Source organism: Sarcophilus harrisii, chromosome 2 (assembly GCF_902635505.1).
Source record: "Sarcophilus harrisii chromosome 2, mSarHar1.11, whole genome shotgun sequence".
NCBI lineage: Eukaryota > Metazoa > Chordata > Mammalia > Dasyuromorphia > Dasyuridae > Sarcophilus > Sarcophilus harrisii.
In genome coordinates, this window is record NC_045427.1 from 361,037,896 (window position 1) to 361,056,357 (window position 18,462).

Consider the following 18,462-nt stretch of genomic DNA (forward strand, 5'->3'; position numbering starts at 1 on the left):
TTTAAAAAGGCAGATTGAATAATCAATCCACAAGGCATTTATTAAATGCTTAATATATGCCAGGCTTACAGGTAAGCTAGGTACTAGGGATCCAGAAATAGCCCCTGCTCTCAAAAGGGTTCATAAGCACACACAAATGAGATGTACAAAGTAGATTCAAAGTGACCTCACAAGGAGAAGGTCCTAGCTGTTAAAGGAACAAGGAAAGACTGGCATAAAGTAGTGCTTGAACAGACACTTGCAGGAAATCAGAGACTTGGCAGGAAGGAAAAGAATATTCCAAGCAGTTAATGCAGACAAGCTGGAATGGAGTTTTGACTATGACACTTAGTACCTACATGATCTTAGGAAAGGGAATTAATGTCTATGAATTTCCTTTTCCCCTGCTATGGAGGGGTTTGAATTAGATGCCCTCTAAAGTATCCTTTGGTTATAAAGGACAGTAACTGAAGGCTTTGGGGTAGGTTTTATGAAGATATACTGAGGTTATCTAGTGCTAAAGTATGATGAGGGTAGCTAGGTGGCCCTGTGGATAGAATTCTGGACCTTAAATCTTTCCGAGTTCAAATTTGACCTCAGACATTTAGCTCTTGTGTGACTGTGGGCAACTCACTTAACCCTTTTTGCCTCATGATCAGGAGAAGAAAATGACAAACTCTAGCTAGCCGCCTCATACCCATGAGATTGGCAAAGATGATCAAATTGGAAAATGACAAAGACTGAAGTAGCTATGGGGGGGAAAGGTCTCAACTGGTAGAACCATGAATCATCTAGCCATTCTGGAAAGCAATTGGCAAGTGTTCTCTCCCTCTAAAATCACTAAATGTACATTCTTTGACTTGGCAATAATCCTAGGCCTATATATATATATATAAATATAATAATAATGTAATAAAATATTTATAGTAGTTCTTTTTCTAGTAGCAAAGAACCAGAGGCTAAGGGGGTGTTTCTTAACTAAGTAATGAATGATGGAACAAGTTACGATATATGAATAAAATAGAATGATATTTTGCTAGAAGAAATAGTTTAAAAAAACTTGGGAAAACTCTTACAGGTGTAATATGAAGTAAATAGAACCAGGAGAACAATTATACAGTAAAAATATTATAAAGGCAAACAACTTTGAAAGGCCTGAGCTCTCTAATCAAATCAATACAGTGATCAATTATGATACCAGAGGACTTAGCCTACCTAAGGTGATGGATAGTGTAAGGCATTTTTAGACATGGAAAATGTGGGAATTGGTATTGTCTATCTATATATTTATTGAAAGGCTTTTACTTTCTTTTTATATTGAAGAACAGAAAATAAATGCTTATTAATTTGAAAAATAAATTTTAAAAAAGGAAATGGTAATCCAACCTCGGTTTAAATGTCCAAAATTGCTCTAGGAAGTTCACCATCTTCCTCAGAAATGCAGAAGTAAAGAAAGGTCTTAATCATGACTACCCTTCCTTGATGTGGGAGCATTATAACAAGTAATTATTAGGATGGACTGTAATATAAATCAAAATATGTCTCCTTATAAACTCCTCCCTCCCCCCCTTTTTTGGTTCTAGTTTTGCCCTAATTTTATTAAGTAAAATAAATCTAATCTTATCTGTCAAATTTGTCTCATTGCTTCCTGCCAAAACTCTTATGTTTCTTCTGGGTTACTTCTTCACTATTTCCCTAGAAGTTAATAAGAAACATTTCTGAATGCATAAAATGAATAAAACCATCTGCCTGTCCTTTTGTAGGTCAGAACCTCAAATAGCAAAAAAGTGAGCCAGACAAAATGAGAACTAGGGGCTAAAAGTATTAATAGTCCACATTTCTTTTATGGAAATAGAATAGAATTTTAGATAAAAGTTTCTGTATCTGTAACTGGTTATAAAGGGGAAAACTAGAGATGTTCAGCTTAAGTCTTTCAATTCCCCCCCCTCCCCCCTTTTTTTTGCAAGGTGGAAGAGTCTTGTATACTAGAAAGAACAACAGGGAGACCAGGATTCTGGTCAATGCAATTAACTGAATGATCTTGGACAAAAAATTTCCTCTGAGCCTTACAATCCTTCCTTTGCCTTTTATCACTTTCTGCCTTGTATCATGTTTTCGGTATCATTCTTTTGAGCATGGACAATCCAATCAAATTGTAAATTTCCTGATAGGAAAGAAAGAAGTGAGCACATGTTAAATTCCTACTGTGTGGCAAGATAAACCCTATGTGCTAAAATGATCTACAAATATTTTATTTGATAACTTTAATTACAACATCTTTGGGAGGTGGATACTATTAAAAATCTCATTTTATTTTATTTTATTTTTAATTTAATAGCCTTTTATTTACAGGTTATATATGTATGGGTAACTTTACAGCATTAACAATTGCCAAACCTCTTGTTCCAATTTTTCACCTCTTACCCCCCACCCCCTCCCCCAGATGGCAGGATGACCAGTAGATGTTAAATATATTAAAATATAAATTAGATACACAATAAGTATACATGACCAAACCGTTATTTTGCTGTACAAAAAGAATCAGACTCTGAAATATTGTACAATTAGCTTGTGAAGGAAATAAAAAATGCAGGTGAGCATAAATATAGGGATTGGGAGTTCAATGTAATGGTTTTTAGTCATCACCCAGAGTTCTTTCTCTGGGCGTAGCTGGTTCAGTTCATTACTACTCCATTGGAAATGATCTGGTTGATCTCATTGCTGAGGATGGCCAGGTCCATCAGAACTGGTCATCATATAGTATTGTTGTTGAAAAAAATCTCATTTTATAATTGAATAAATGAGACTAGAAGTTAAGTGAGGTACCAAGAATACAAGCTAGTTGGTGTGTGAAGATGCATTTAAATTCATCTTCCTGATGCCAGGTCCAACACTCTAACCACTGTACCACAGTTAGGTGAGACCTAACTGTCTCTAAGGAAAATTTGCTATATATGTTTCACTCCAGAGAGCTCAATGCGGGGAGCTTTGGAGAGATAATTTGTCAATCAATCAATATTTATTAAATTTCAATATTGTGTGCCAGACACAGTGCTAAGTAAGTTCGGGAGATAAAAAAGGCAAAAGCTTATAATCCAATGGGACAGATAATATGCAAACAAATATATACAAAACAAGTTCTAGACAGGATAAACAAGAAGGCACTGGAATTAAGAGGGGTTGGAGAAGAGTTCCAGTAAAAGATAGGATCTTAATTAAGACTTAAAAGAAGTGAAAGAGATCATTCTTCAAAAGGGAACAAAGGTTCCAAGTGTGCAGCATGTTACTGCAATAAAACAAGTTTGAGGTTATGAAGACCTGGCCTAGATGGCAATGTCAGAGAAGAGGGGATACATGAGAGAAGTGTTAAGAGACGGAGAGAAAGAAAGAGACTGAGAGCGAGAGTGAAAAAGAGAGGCAGAGACAGATATGTAGAGAGATGAGAGACAGGGAGAGAGAGAGAGAAATGGAAAAAGAGAAAGGAAAGGAGGGAGGGAGAGACAGAGGCAGGGAGGGAAAAGAGGAAGAAATACAGAAAGACAGAGAGGGAGGGAGGGAAGGAGAGAAAGTGAGCGAGAGAGAGAGAGAGAGAGAAAGAGAAAGAGAGAGAGAGATCCAATTTAAGAACTCTGAAAGGCAACTGGAGATAGATTAGAGATCAGATGATCAAATGTTTGGGGCAGTGTAAGTAGATTTAAGGATCATCAGCATAGAGATAGAAATTAAATCCATGAGAGCTGACGAGATCTCCAAGTGAAGTAGTTTAGAGGGAGAAGAGGACCTAGGATAGATAGAACCCCAAAGGACCAGACGTGGTTAAGAGGGTGACATTCCAGAAAACCAAAGAAGTAGTCATATAGGTAGACTGGGAACCAGGAGAAAGTGATGTCTTGAAAATCTAGTGTGAAGAGAATATCAAAGAGAAAGGAATCAACAGTATCAAAGGCTGCAGAGGTCAAGGAGAATGAGGATTAAGAAAAGAACATTGAGTTTGGCAACTAAGTGATCATTAGTAACTTTGGAGAGTAATGGGATGTCAGAAGCCATTTTGTTTACCTATAAAGACAGAAGAAATAAGGGGCAAAATAGTGGGGATGGAAGGTTAGGTGAGGGTTTTTTCGGGATGGGGTAGACATGGGTATATGCTTTCTAATTTAAAACAGGATTTATTAAAAAGTATGCCATGAATTAAGACAACTCTGAGATACTACTACATACCTCTCAGATTGACTAAAATGACAGGAAAAGATAATTATGAATGTTGGAGATGTGGGAAAACTGGGACACTAATTGGTAGAGTTGTGAACGGCTCCAACCATTCTGGAGAGCAGTTTGAAACTATGTCCAAAGAGTTTTCAAACTGTGCATACCCTTTGACCCAGCAGTGTTTCTACTGGGCTTATATATCAAAGAGAGCTTAAAGGTGGGAAAGGGACCCACATGTGCAAAAATGTTTGTGGCAGCCTTCTTTGTAGTGGTTAGAAACTGGAAATTGAATGGATACCCATCAATTGGAAAATGGCTGAGTAAATTATGGTATATGAATGTTATGGAATATTATTGCTCTGTAAGAAACGACCAAGAGGATGATTTCAGAAAGGCCTGGAGAGACTTACATGAATTGATCAGTGAAATGAGCAGAACTACGAGATTATACACATCAACAACAATAATATATGAGGATCAATTCTGATGGATGTGGCTCTCTTCAACAATGAGAGGATCCAAATCAGTTCCAATTGTTCAGTAATGAAGAGAATTAGCTACACCCAGAGAAAGAACACTGGGAAATGAGTGTGGACCAAACATAGCATTTTTACTCTGTTAGTGTTTGCTTGTATTTTTGTTTTTCTTCTCAGGTTATTTTTACCTTCTTTCTAAATCTGATTTTTCTTATGTAGCAAAATAACTGTATAAATATGTATACATATATTGTATTTAACATATACTTTAACATATTTCACATGTATGGGACTACCTGCCATCTAGGGGAAAGGATGAAGGGGAAAAGTTGGAACAGAAGTTTTTGCAAGGGTCAATGTTGAAAAACTATCCATGTATGTTTTGTCAATAAAAAGCTATTAAAAAAAAAAGTATACCATGATAAATGTGGAGATAAATTTAGAAGAATTGGACATGATTAACCTATATTGGATTAGTTGCCTGGGAGATAGGGGGAGGGAGAGAGAGAAAAATTTGGAACACAAGGGTGAATGTTGAAAACTATCTTTGCATGTGTTTTGAAAAAAAAAAAAAGGGGGGCTATTAAAAAAAGAAAATAAACATATATATTTAAAGTATGCCAATCACTAGGTATCTACCTAAAGCAATCCTAATTCTATCTTTACCTGCAACCCTAGTTATGTTTTTACACTAAGCCATTGGGATCTGTTGCATTTCTATGACATGTTAGTTACTTTGAAGCATGGAGTAAGAAGTCCTACTGTGGATTTTTTTCCCCACCATTGCTTGAAAACCATCCTTCCTAAGGTTCCCCGATTCCTTCCCTATTTCTTTTTTCTCAGTTCTGTTATGGAGGCATGTAACTTGTCTCAGTGACAGAAAAGTCAGTTTGTAGGATTGAGTTCATTTTGAGAAGGCTATAGGGACTGTGCTAGATTGGAGGTGTTTATGGGTCTGACCTTAGTAGGGATCATTAGTATGCCCTGGTGACTGCCTTTTCTATGTCTATGCCTTGCTTGCTTTGGGTGACTCCAATTGAGATCCATGTGGCTTTTAATAAGCCATATAAACAGATCTATTGCTTTCAGCACCTCTTACTTCTAGTCTCTTAATTTTTATGTAAAGACACGTGGTATGCTAACAATGGGCAAGGGATATATACCAAGGCGATCAAAGATAAAAAGAGAGATCCTACACATATGAAAATATTCATTGTTAGGGGAACCTAGGTGATATAATGGGTAGAGAGAGCTAGGCCTGGAGTTAGGAAGTCCTGAGTTCAGATCTATCCATTTACCCTTACTAGCTGTGACACTATGGACAAATTATTTAAATTCTAATTAGCTCAGTTTCCTTACCTATAAAATGGTAATTATAAGAATATCTATCTCCAGGGTTGTTGTGAGGATCAAATTAGAGAACATTTGTAAAGCTCTTAGCACCGTGCCTGTAACATAATAAGTACAGTACTATAGAAATGCTTATTCCCTTTTTTCTCTTCATAGATTCATAGTAGCACCTTGTGTGGTAGGCAAAACTGGCAACAAAATAAGTGTCTATCAACTGAGAAAGAGCTGCACAAATTGTGCTGAGTGAATCTAATGGAACTGCATTGCAAGAAATGACAAATGAGGAATTTAGAGAAACTCAGGAATAACTGATGCAGAATCAAAGGCAGAATCAGAACAATAAAAACGATGATAACAATATAAATAACAATAGTAAAGGGCAGAGGAACTCTGGTTAAATAGAATGACCCATCTTAGTCTTAATTCCTTTTAGGAAAGATGTGATAGATAGTGGAGATGAAATGAGTTATGATATACTTTGGGATCAAGCTGCTATATCTGTACAATACAGAGAAAAATGTAATAGGGGTAGAAAAGTAAAGGGTAAATGATAATGGTATAAAAACAAAAGATATCAATAAAGCTTTTTCTTTTTTTTTTTTTTTAATGAGCTTTCCAGATTGGAAAATTGATAGTTTAAAAACTTTATTACTGACCAGAATTCTTCTGATAAAAGAATTAACTTTTGAATAAAGTGAGGCTTAGAAAATGGCAGCAGGATGGTAGAGGATAGAGAAAAAGCTGGGAAAAAGGGAGATCAGAGTTCAAATCTAGTGCATGATTCTGGTAAAATTAAGTTCACACTATTCGCCTCAGTTTCCTCATCTGTAAAATGAGCTGGAGAAGAAAATGGCAAACTTCCTGAGCCAAGAAAACCCTAAGTGGGGTCATGAAGATGCTGACAAGATTGAACAAGAAGGTAGAACTGAAAGGTCCTAGGTTACAGATGGGACAGAACAGTAGGATAGTTTCTTAACTGTTATGAACCAAGCCATCTAACTTTATCCAGTGATTTTTTTCCTATCCCATCTCCTCCCAGAAGTACATCAGAATCCTTTGCCACAGTGGATTATATTCTACTGAACACATATCCCAAGAAAATTAAAGACACAAAGATGCACAGTATATTCATATGTCCCTAACATCATTCTTAATTAACAAACATTTATAAGTGTCAAGTAAGTGCCACGCACTTCGAAGGCACTGGACATGAAAAACCAAAAGTGAAGCAGTTCCTGCCCTCAATGAGCTTCTAATTCTAATGGGAGAGACATCTGACATACAACATAAGGACTGGGAAATGCCTTACACAGAAGGAAGTACTTATCCTGTTATCTTAGAATCCAAGAGTTGGAGGTAAGGGAGAAAGTACAATTCTAAGTATGGAGGGAAACCCTAAAAGTCCAAAAACCAATGGAGTGAAATATGTGAGGAAAAGTAAAAAGTTCATTTTGGCTGGACCATAGAGAGCGGGGCAGGCTTGTAGAGTTTTAAATGCCATGTAGAGAATGTATACATTTGGTTATATTTGTATATATTTATTACAATGGATTTATATAATTTATATTGTATATTTGTGTACATATATCTATATAGCTGTGTGTGCAATATGTGAACAACTTTAATTTAAAAAAAAATTTTGTTTTTCTGACAAACACCAACAAACATGAAAATTTCAATATACAAAGAATATAATTAGGTCTCCTCCATTAAGCAATTTTGTTTGAAAGAATTTTATATTTGATGCTACAAGTTTGTAAGGAGAGTCACAGGAGTTGAGGGATGACTATCACTTTCAGTGTGGAGATGGATTGGAGGTAGGAGGGACTTCAGGTAAGGATAGCAATTAGGAGGCTACTGCAATAGTTCAGGTGAGAAGTTATATGGGGCTAAATTAGAATGGGGAGCTGTGCAAATAGAAAAGGGACTGTATATAAGATGTTGTAGAAATAGAAATGACAAAGTTGGTCAATGGATTAGATATGTGGGGTGAGGGAATCTGAGAAATGAAAGACAATATTGAGATTGTGAACTTGTTTTACTGGAAGGATCTTGCTTCTCTTGATAGAAAAGCTGGCTGAGATGGGAAGCAAATTTGTGGGGGAAAGTTAGTGAGTTGTTTTTTACTTGTTGAGTTTGAGATGTCTATAAGAACATTCAATGTGAAATGCTCAATAGGCAGTTAATGATATGAAACTAAAGCTCTGGAGAGAGAATATATAATTTGGGGAATTTCCCATAGAGAAAATAATTGAAGGTACAAAAACTGATGAGGAGAGACAGAGACAAACACAAAAGGGAAAAAAGGCTATACTATAGACTTGGGACCCATCTATAGTTGGAGGATATGACATGGATGATGATCAGTAAAGGAGACTGAAGAAGTCAGAAAAGTTGGAGAAGAGAGAATTACCAAGAAAAGATGTTCAAGGGTCAGATGAGATAGAGGTGAAGAATCGAGAAGGTCTTAGATTTATTAATTAAGAGGTTACTAGTAACTGAAAAGAACATTGAGTTGAATGATGAAGAAGTGAGAAAGAGCCAACAAATGCAGAATTTCTTTTAACAGGAATTTGGTTGTAAAAGGGAGAATTATAGGATCATACTTTGTGGGGATACTGGAGTCCAGTGAGGTTTTTTTCTTCCCCTTTGTTTATGTATTTATTTGTCATTCATTCATTTAAGGACTATGGAGACTTCAGAGTGGCCTGAAGATTAAAGAGATGGAGAATGACAATGGGAGCAACGGAGTCATCTCTTCATCAGAAACTAGCATGGAGATCAGGAAGGGCAGGAGGAATATTTAAAACTATGAAATGAGAAAACAAGGCAAAATCAATGATCTTGATTTTCTCAGCACAAGAATTAATTCTTTGTGATAGAAATAATCTGGAAACAAGTGGGTACTTATCAATTTGGGGAATAGTTAAAAAACAAAAACTATGATTAAAATGTAATGGAACATTACTGGCAACTAAGTAGCATAGTGAATAGAGCTGACAGATTCAAGGAGACCCGAGTTGCAATCTTGTTCACATAAATTAATAGTTGTGTGACATTGGTCTGATCACAAGTGTGAAAATGGCACCTACCTCAAAGGTTTGTTGTGGAAACAGAGTGCTATGAGAGCTACTGTTGTGTAGAAAGGAATGACAGATGAGAATCATTGCTTAAGATCTGAAAGGGGCAAAAGACATACACAATGTTAGTGAAGGTATGTGTCTTCCCTAGTAAGGGATAAAACTGAAGTGGTCGATTATAAAGAGAATGGATTGAATTCTTCATATCCACTGGTTTTGCTTAGGTTTTTCTTCATTTCAAAAGAAGGCTCACTGGATTTGGAGATGGTGAGAGGACAGAATGAGGATGTCTTCAGAAATGACAAAATGACTTAATAAGTAATTTACTACTTAATAAGTAGTAAAAGCATTCCCCTTTGACCCAATTTTATGAACGTAATCTATACTCTTCAGGGATTACAAAATGAGCACAAAAGGTTCTGAACTCTATAATCAATCGATCAACATTTACTAAGTGCTTATTAATTGTTAAGCACTAAATTTAGTGAGCCAAAATTCATCACACTTTTAAAAATTGTTGATTTATTTGATTTTAAATTATTTGTTTTGTATCTACAATCTATGAAATCTATAATTTTCCTTCCTATTAACCTTGCCTTCCCCTCCCTGGGAGTTGGGAGGGCTGGGAGAAGGTATTGGTATAGGTATAATTAAGCAAAACAAATCCACACATTGGCCAAGTCAAAAAAAAAAAAAGTGCTTTCCCAGTATAGAGTTCATCACTTCTCTGTCAGGAAATGGCCAACATTCTTTACATTCCATATTCTGGAATCACAGTGTTCTTAACTTTTTATGTGGCCTTTGAAGTTGCCATCAACTGTAAATGGAACCAGATAACTGATCAGGCCTTTAATACAAGGTACAAATTTTGGAGAGGAACACGATTTCCTTCTGCCTTGCTCCATAACTGAACCTTATGCTGCTTGGCAAGACCTTCTCCATTTCTATTTTCACCTGGCCTTGAGCCACCATTCCTGAATGTCCCTTGCTGTCCAAGATGCAATCTGGGCCCATTTTCCCCATACTGTCATGACTGTCCTTTATCCTGAGTAAACTGTCTGAATTATGTCACCTAGCCTGGGAATCTAGAGCATGATCATAACATGATTAGTGACAATGCTGATACTAAATTTTCGGTTACGGTTCTGGCCAACTTTGCAAAAAAAAAAAAAAAAAAAAAAGATATATATATATATATATATCAGCATTATTGTTCTTTTGGAAGATGAACTTTTCAGCTCCTGGTGGTTTGAAATTTCTGGACACTAGGGGCCAACCTTCTCAGCAGGCTCTTATCAATCAATGGGTTCTCTCTACTTGTAAGTACTCAAAAATCCACATAAAAACATCCTGAAAATATATAGCATAAGGGGCAGCTAGGGGGAGCAGGGGATAAAACACCAGCCCCAAAGTCAGGAGGACAGACATTTAACACTTCCTAGCTGTGTAACCCTGGGCAATTCATTTAATCCAATTGCCTCAAGAGGGGAAATACACACACGTACACACACAGCATCAGGGCATAAAGAGTGCTCTCCAGTGCTAATAAAGGAGGGAATCCTCAAAAACCAAATATTACAAGATTTTGATGTTACCAGAGTCAGAGTTTTCTTATGTCTAATTACCTAAAAGTATCCCTAGGATGCCTTTTGTTTTTAGCAGAACTTGCAACTCCCAAAGATGTCTAAAGACTTAAAAGTAACTATGTAATTGAAAAAGTTAACTCATTTTTCAGTGTAATATAATGGTGACTCTAAATATTTTACTTACTTTTTTGGAGATTGGATCTTTTTCTCCCAGGCTTTAAGTTCAGTGTCCTTTATAATCTGAAACTTTGACCTGCTGTTTCTAACCTAGGTCAATTCACTAATAAAACAGCTAGGTAGTTCCACCATCCTCCCACTCCTAGGAACCCACTTCCATTGTTGCTGGATACTTGTTATAGATACTTGATACTTTAGATTGTTCTAACTGCAAGAGTCCTTCCTAATGGACCACAAACACAGAATGCATGCCTAAATAGATGAACTTAACATTTGTTGAATGAACAAAAGTAACACAAATTTAGATGGAAGGGACCTTAAAAATCATTATGACTAAGTTCACTATTTTACAGAGGAAACTGAACCCCACAGAATTGGTGACTAAATTCAATCCTGACTCCCAAGTTATACTTTTGGGATCAAATACTCACTTATGATACCATCTATGTAATCTAGAGTCAATAATTCTTTCCCTGTCTTTCTTTAGGATCAAATGAGATAAAACTGTAAAACATCATATAAACATAAGAGATTAAACTACTGATTTTAGATTAGTTAATGTAAATGGAGAGAAAGGGAAGAGTTTGTCCAAGGCAATACATTAATATAGTAATAGAGCTAGATTTAGAATATGAATTTCCTTAATACCAGGTTGGGCAGCTAAACAGCACAGTGGATAAAACATCGGGCCTGAAGTTGGGAAGATTCATGTTCCTATATTCAAATACAGCCTCTCAGACACTTTACTAGTTGTATGACACTTGGACAAGTCTCTTCACCCTGTTTGCCTCATCTGTCAAGTGAGCAGGAAAAGGAAATGGCAAAGCACTGCAGTATCTTTTGTCAAGAAAATCCCAAATGGGGTCACAAAGTCTGATAAAACTGAAAAGACTGAACAAAAACATGCCTTTTGCTTTATATCCCTCCGTATCCTTAGAGATGTACTACATAAAGGTGGTATAGCTATAGCTATATTACACCTTCAGTAAAACGAATCCAAATATGCACCATAATTATTTGTAAAAATAACGTCCTTTTTAGGCAACACCATCAAGAATTTTGATTCATAGACCAGCAAAGTTACTTATGCTTTGTTACATTTGCTACCTTAGCAACTCCTTTATCTGACGAATCTATTAAAATAACACAAACTAAGGAAAATCAATTACTAATAGAGGTGGTATTTAAAAAACATTTTGTTTCTAAGACAGACATTGACTTTGATGGAACAACAAGGTGTCAGGATTTGAGGGATACATCTGAGATTTCAAACCATTAAAATTAATTCATCTCATCAATAATTGCATCTACAATATGTTTAAAACTGCTTATTTCTAACTTGGTTGCACTGGTCTGGAATATCCCTACTTTTCCACCACACCTCAGGAAGTATATTAGGGAAACTCCATCATCCTGCAAGATATCATCATCAGTATCCTCAGACCCTGAAATTAAAGGGTGAAGACATACTCCAAATCCATTTAAAGGGGGAGCTCAGCTCTGAACTTATTTCTTGTCCGATTACTCTAGTACCCCTAACTTCTCTACCATATTCCTTCCTCTCCTCTCTGTAGTTTTTTTGTGTATCATCTTCCATTAGATTGTAAGATTCTTGAGGATAGGGATCCCCTTGGAACCCCTGGCAGATATGTACTGGAGTACCTAAAGACAGTAAAATTCATCTTCCTTGCTAGTTTGTGACCCTAAGCAAGTCACTTAACCATTTGCCTCAGGTTCCTCTTCTATAAAACAAGCTGAATTATCTTTGCCAAGAAAACCCCAAATGGGATCACGAAGTCACACATGACTGAAACAACAAATCAGTCTCTAACACACAGTAGGTGCTTAATGTTCATTGACTATAATTATGTTACCCAGCATTTTCCGAATCTATTTAAGGGAAGGAGGTACTCTGGAGGTAACCTCTTATTTTTAAGTTTGTTTAGATTTGTTTTGCCTGACAATTCATGATTGTTTTTGCTACTCTAAAACTTGTCCTCCTGCTCTTGAGGGCCAAGGAGAACAAATCCAAGGGTTCTTCTTCCAGAATAGCACTTTTAAATAATGATTCTTAACTAGGCTAAACATTTTCAAGTTCACAAGGCTAGAATATTATATCATCCTGTCTTCCAAAGTAAAAAGAATAGATCCTATAGTGGTACTAATGGTTTTTTCAATTCTGAACACCTCCACATCTTAACGAATCATTTGCTTGCCTTAGCTTTCTCAGGTGTCATGTTACTATAGATTTATGATGAGCTTGGAGATCAACAATACCACTCATTTTTTATATAATCCCAAATTAAAAGATTACAGGTACTGCTCTAGCTCTAGATAGGAAACTTTTAGCTATATAAGTGAGCCTTAGTGAAACTAATTTTATCTTTTGAATAAATGATTCATTTTCCTTTTAACCCAAAAATGCAACAGGATTGATTTAGATTGGCCACAAAAAATTCTCAAGTGAGATGATATTGAAAAAGAAAATCTGGCCGGATTTGTTAATGCAAATTAAAACCACCTTAAATCAAGACACTGGTCTGAAAAATTGTAGGGTAACATTTGGAAGAGACTAATAAAATAAGCAATTTGGGTTCAAATTCTGGCTCTCCCATTTTTCTTACAACCTTTGGATAAATCACCGAATATTTTGAAAATAAGGAATTGACTTGGAAATATGAAGTAGATGAGATTAACTTTTCAGTTAGGACACTTCCACTGTTCCTTTTGGGGGGCAGATTTGGGCTCCATAGGAGAAAATTCTTAACACTTTGAAACTTTCTAAAAAGTTGAGTGAAATAATGGGAGTTCCCCAACCCAGAAGGCCTTCAAATAGAAACTGAATGACACCTCTCAGGAAACCTTATAAATGAAATTCCTGAGTGGACCAAATTCCCTTCAAGCACTTGTATCCACAAAATCTCAACAAAAGAATTTAAATAAGCAAATAAACAGGTTGATTAAAGAACAAATGAGAATTACAGGCCTTAAAAATCTTAACATTCTTTATTGTACTTTATAGGGCCAGGTTTACATGCTTGATGCTTAAAACTGAGTCATAGCTAAATGCTTCTCTTGATGCAAAGTCATCTGAATGCTTGATGCAGATGTTTCAAATATAGTATTTCTGCAGCTACAATCTATGAGCTAATGACAAACCAAGGAAAATTCCAGAAATGGCTTAAAGGAAAAATGCACAGGAGATGCACCGCTCAAGTCCTTGAATTGTGGCCTGTAGTAGTCACCAGAAAGTGGATAAAAATGGAATTTTTCCGTGACCTGTTTTAACTAATCAAACCATTACTATTTTTCCAGATGATAAAAGCCTCCAGATTTTGAAGAAAAAAAAAAAAAAATCAGTCAAATGATTCAGTAGTTACCCTTCCCTCAGTAATGAAAAAGTGCATTCCTTGATCCTGACACATCATGTGGCACTCACAAATGTCATCCAATAGAAATTAATGAAGATCCTACTCAACATTCAAATGCTGTCTTTTACAGATTTGACCTGTAAATTTTCTTCTATACAGAATGAAATGTAGTCAACAAAGGAGAAACCTTTTAGGCTGTGGGGGAAAAAAAAATCGGTCATTTTTTTTTTTCCTGGTTCAAATTCAATGATTTAAAGCTTCAAGGTAATTAGACATGCAACTACATTTGTTATTTGCATATCATTAAGTTATAAAACAGTAACAGAACTGCTACATTGGTTCTAGACAAGTTGTTTTCCAGAATTGTCCCATATTGGGCAAACCAAATTTGCGTTCTAGTGTTCTATTTTTTGATGATTAGTTCTCTTAATATGATAAATTGTCATCCTAATATGAATAAAAAAATTAAGTAGGAAATGTAAAAAAAAAAAAACAACAAAAAAAAAACACCTCAAATCCCCAAAACAAAACTAACCCCATCAAACCCCACCCCCCCAAACCCGAACCTTAAAACTCCCTACGGCATGTTTATATATTATTTAATATAATTTTATGCAGCTAAATTTTAGTCTTTCACAAAGTCCTCTTGTAATACCTTATGGTACAGGATTTTTTTCCTCTTTTTTTGGGGTCTCAGACCAGTGTTAGTTGTCTGATAACAGCCTAAGTGCATTCTTTTCTCCAGGTTTGCCAAAATGGTGATTGCCCTTTTGGCAAGAACAGCTCCTAAAGACCTGGGGCTCGTGATCTGTATGTGTGGAAGGAGTACCCAAAAGGATAACAACTCATTTACATTACATTTTAAGGTTTACAAAGTACTTTCCTCACAACAACCCTGTGAGGTAGGTTGTGCAAATACCCCCATTTTACAAATAAGTTTGTCTAATGTCACACAATTATTAAGTGTGGAATAGGATTCAAACACAAGTCTTCTTAGCCTAAGCCGGGTCCACACTCTGATACAATGATACTTGAAACTGGATGGCTGAAATCACAGATGTTTTGAGGCATTAGTGGATACTTACTTATATTCCTCCTTTCAAAGAGGTCTTATTTTAGTTAACATGAGTTATTCTCAGGGAGATTATTTTTAGAGAATACATATATGAAATTGACCAGATTCAAGAGAAATTGAAGAATTTAATAATTTGCTAATCAAGCTTTTAAAAATTAAGGTCAGGGCAGGTAAGTCAGGTTTTGAATCCAAGCCTTTTACCTCCAGATGCAAGGTTCCTTCCAATAAGCTTCACATGCCTGAAGCTTGCTGAATGATCCCCTAACTACTAAGGAATCCTAGTTTATTTTGATGTAATGCATTAAAGACCCTTAAAGCCCAAGCTCAGGCCCGTTTAAAAAACAAAAATGTCAGTTTCTGACATCTAGTACATTCTTCTCTGTTCTCTACAAAACTACAGAAAGATATAGCGCTCTCATTTTGACTTCCCTTATGGATACCACCTTGAATTTTGAACAGTGAAATATCCTAAGGTGGCTTGTGTACTCATCCTTTCCCTTCTCAATATTTTGCCTTTTACTACTTTCCTTAAGCACAAATCTAATCATGTCACTGGTCACTTGTCTAGATATCTCATTCTAGTACTTGAGTCCTCCTTTCCAGCCTCACTTCACAGCACTCCTTTCTAATGTCTAAGTGTCAAAATGACTCTTCTGTATTACTATAGACCATTCCTCACCACTCCTACCTGACCACCTTGGTTAATGCAACCCTTTCTACAATCCCTTCTGCTGAAAGTTCCTTATACTAAGCCAGCTAACAAAATATTGCCTCCTTTAGGAATTCTTAAGATGCCCCCAACCCTAAATGATTCCTAGAAAAGTACTTTGTACCTATAATGTCTCTTTTATTTTCCACTATATGGTTTTTGTATAGAAACGCATGTTTATGACTTGTCTCCTGCTGGAACTCTACAATGTAGAGATAAGAATTTGGAGTAAAGAGTATCTGGGTTCAAATCTCAGCTCTTTACCCATGTAACCTAGGGGAAAAAAATTTCACCTATCTTATTTTCATGCATTTTGGGAGTCCCATTAATCCAAAGTGAGTAGTATAAAAACTTTCCACAATTAAAAAAAAAAATGGGATTAAATAAGACGTACTTTTAATTTTCTCTTAACAGCCTATATCTCCTGCAGTACATAAATGGTAGATGCTTATTTATTGAATATTTAAATTCCCTGTGACTTGGAAAGTGCTGGCAAAGAGAGACTCAAAACTTTTGGCCAACCTAGGTTGTGCACCACTCTTGCTTTTTGTAAAAGTCTGGACAGGAAAATAGGCATGCAGCCTCTTTCCTTGTTCTGCTGCTGGGGGAACCTGGAAGGAAAAGTCTATTTTATTATATAAAAAAGTTCCCCAGGTTCAAGTGGCATCTTAGAAAAGTAGCTCAGTTTTTTTGACACTTGTTAAATATTTTTTTACTTATGGCCTCTGAGTTTCATTTTTATTACTTTTTTCCATGAGGGTCAACAGAGATGAATTTCCAGGTATTGCACAAAAGATCATAAAAACTGGGCTACTGCCACCTCTCTAGAATCCAAGGGTAGGACAGGAAGTAGTTCCGAGCAGTAAAAACTTGTAAATTCAGAAATGTATTCAAAGTGACCTGTCTCAAAGCTACTAGGAAATATTCTGCAAATCCTATTATACCTGGAATGTTACAGACCTGGGCATGTTGGGTTGAAGATCACCTTTATTATGCCTGGATCTACAAATACCAAGCTATTTAGTTAACCGGAAAAAAAAAAAACCCCAAACCCAGAGAAAATATTTAAACTCTTAAACTATTTAACAGACCTTTCCCACATTTTATTTAGTAGCTCTTTATTTTCCTCTTAGGCACTTTTCATATTTTAATTTGTATTCTTTTGTGTACCCATTTACTCTTCACAATAAACTAAGCTTTTGGATGATAGGGACACAGCCTTAATAATTGCTGTACTACTAGCAGGCTTAGAACGGTATACCACACCGATCAGGTATATTAGGATTTAGTGAGCATAGAATTATTTCTATGCTCACTAAGTATGCTCAAAAAGTATTTCAGCAGAATCACTTGCATACCAATTAATTTGCTAATCAAATTCTTATGTATACATTTAGGAAATAAAACCTCTACCTAGTCATGCTTTGTAGACCAATATAGTCATTTCATTCAAAACTGCTTGCAAAAAATTTTTATTTTATTTTATTTTATTTTTTTTTTTGCAATAAGATAGGCCCATCTTGTTATTCCAGTTTAAAAAGGCCCAATTACAGATAGTTTTCTTGAATTCCTCAATTTTTGGGGTCTGGTCACCTGAAGTTTAATGTCACCTTGTAAGAGGCTAATTCTCTGGACCGACAAGACTCCGCAAATGTCCAAAAACAACTAACCAGAAATTCAAGAATACAAATATCTAATGAAACATTAACCTGCCTCTGGAGTTTGTCACATAGTCTAGAAATGTGCATTTATATCTGCTTACAGATAAAAAAATAAATGGGAGTTATCATAAATCAAGTCATATCTTTAAATCTACTATTGGAAGCCCTTAACAATTTTAGTATTTTTAGCAAAATTATGTCTCAACACAAGCAGCACAATTCAAGATAAACAAAGTTAAAGAACTACTACTTTTTCAAGGTTGTCAATTACTTTCTAAATGTTGCTGTAATCCCTTTATAAAGAACTTGTATATCATTTCTACTAATCTCCATATGAAACTTCCATAAAAAAGAAAAACAAACCAAAAACCAAACTTTTCATATTGATAAAATTTTAATAGAGTGTGGAAAGGAGGCTATAAGAATAAGGAGGGTTAGTTGGAAAAGATGGTTCAAGACATGCCCAGGGGTTAACAAGGCACAGAGGAAAAAAAGATCTACCTTAAGAGATTTGTTTTATAAATATGGGCCTGTCTTGGATCCTCTTTCCAAGGAGCTCTAATGAGTATAATTGGCAGATGGATCTCTCTATAACATGGTCTCACAATCATTGTGAGATTCCAGTGTTTCACAGGACTGATGAGTGGAAAACGTAACTATAACTTTAGAAAAGTAAACCAGTGGCTCAGTTGGAATTCTGGTAACATCACACAGACACAAATAAGCCTTAGGATAGTCAGATAAAATATGAACCATTTTATATTACATTAATAAATTGGACTCTGTGCCTCA

General features: G+C 35.7%; 1 protein-coding gene across 1 annotated transcript in view; it reads right to left on the bottom strand.

Annotated features, from left to right (window-relative positions):
• Window positions 1–13,845: 13,845 nt before the first annotated feature.
• Window positions 13,846–18,462, bottom strand: part of YY1 (YY1 transcription factor) — a 43,192-nt gene continuing 38,575 nt past the window's right edge. Inside the window, exon 7 of the mRNA XM_031953254.1 lies at window positions 13,846–14,420. The gene's annotated coding sequence lies outside the window, so the exon portion shown is untranslated. The remainder of the gene's footprint in view (window positions 14,421–18,462) is intronic.